Genomic DNA, 1,066 nt, shown 5'->3' on the forward strand with positions numbered 1-1,066 from the left:
GTTAATTCCTGGTTAATTTCTGGTTAATTCTCGATTAATTCACAGTTAATTCACAGTTAATTCCCGGTTAATTCCCTGTTATTTCCCGGTTAATTCTCAGTTAATTCCCGGTTAATTCTAGGTCGATTCCCGGTTAAATTCTGGTTAGTTGCCGGTTAGTTCCTGGATAATTCCTAGTTAATTCTCGGTTGATTCCTCGTTAATTTCCGGTTCATTCCTCGTTAATTTCCGGTTCATTCCCGGTTACTTCTCGATAAATTCCTAGTCAATTCCCGGTTGATTCCTGGTTATTTCCCGATTAATTTCTGGTTAATTCCCGGTTGATTCCCGGTTGATTCCCGGTTAATTTCCCAGTAATACTAGGATTCCCGATTCAATCCCGCTGAATTCCCGGTTAATTCTCGGTTAATTTCCGGTTAATTTCCAGTTTATATCCAGTTGATTCTTGATTAATTCCCAGTTAATTCCCAGTTCATTCCCCGTTAATTCCAGTTTAATTCCCACTTAGTTCTTGGATAATTCCTAGTTAATTCTTGGTTGATTCCTCGTTAATTTCCGGTTCATTCCTCGTTAATTTCCGGTTCATTCCCGGTTATTTCTCGATAAATTCCTAGTCAATTCCCGGTTGATTCCTGGTTATTTCCCGATTAATTCCTGGTTGATTCCTGATTGATTCCCGGTTAGTTCCCAGTTAATTCCCGGTTAATTCCCGGTTAATTCCCGGTTGATTCCCTGTTAATTTCTGGTTAATTCCCGGTTGATTCCCGGTTAATTTCTCAGTAATTCCCGGTATCCCGGTTCAATTCCGCTGAATTCCCGGTTAATTTCCGGTTAATTCTCGGTTAATTCACAGTTAATTCACAGTTAATTCCCGGTTAATTTTCTGTTAAATACTGGTTAATTCCCGATTGATTCTCTGATATTTCCCGGTTAATTCCCAGTTAATTCCCGGCTAATTCCCAGTTAATTCCCGATTAGTTCCAGGTTGATTCCCGGTTAAATCCTGGTTAATTGCCGGTTAGTTCCCGGATAATTCCTAGTTGATTCTCGGTTGATTCCCCGTTAA

Source organism: Ochlerotatus camptorhynchus, unplaced genomic scaffold (genome assembly GCF_037179485.1).
Source record: "Ochlerotatus camptorhynchus isolate MF236.1 unplaced genomic scaffold, CSIRO-AGI_Acam_v1.1 ptg000343l, whole genome shotgun sequence".
Taxonomy (NCBI): domain Eukaryota; kingdom Metazoa; phylum Arthropoda; class Insecta; order Diptera; family Culicidae; genus Ochlerotatus; species Ochlerotatus camptorhynchus.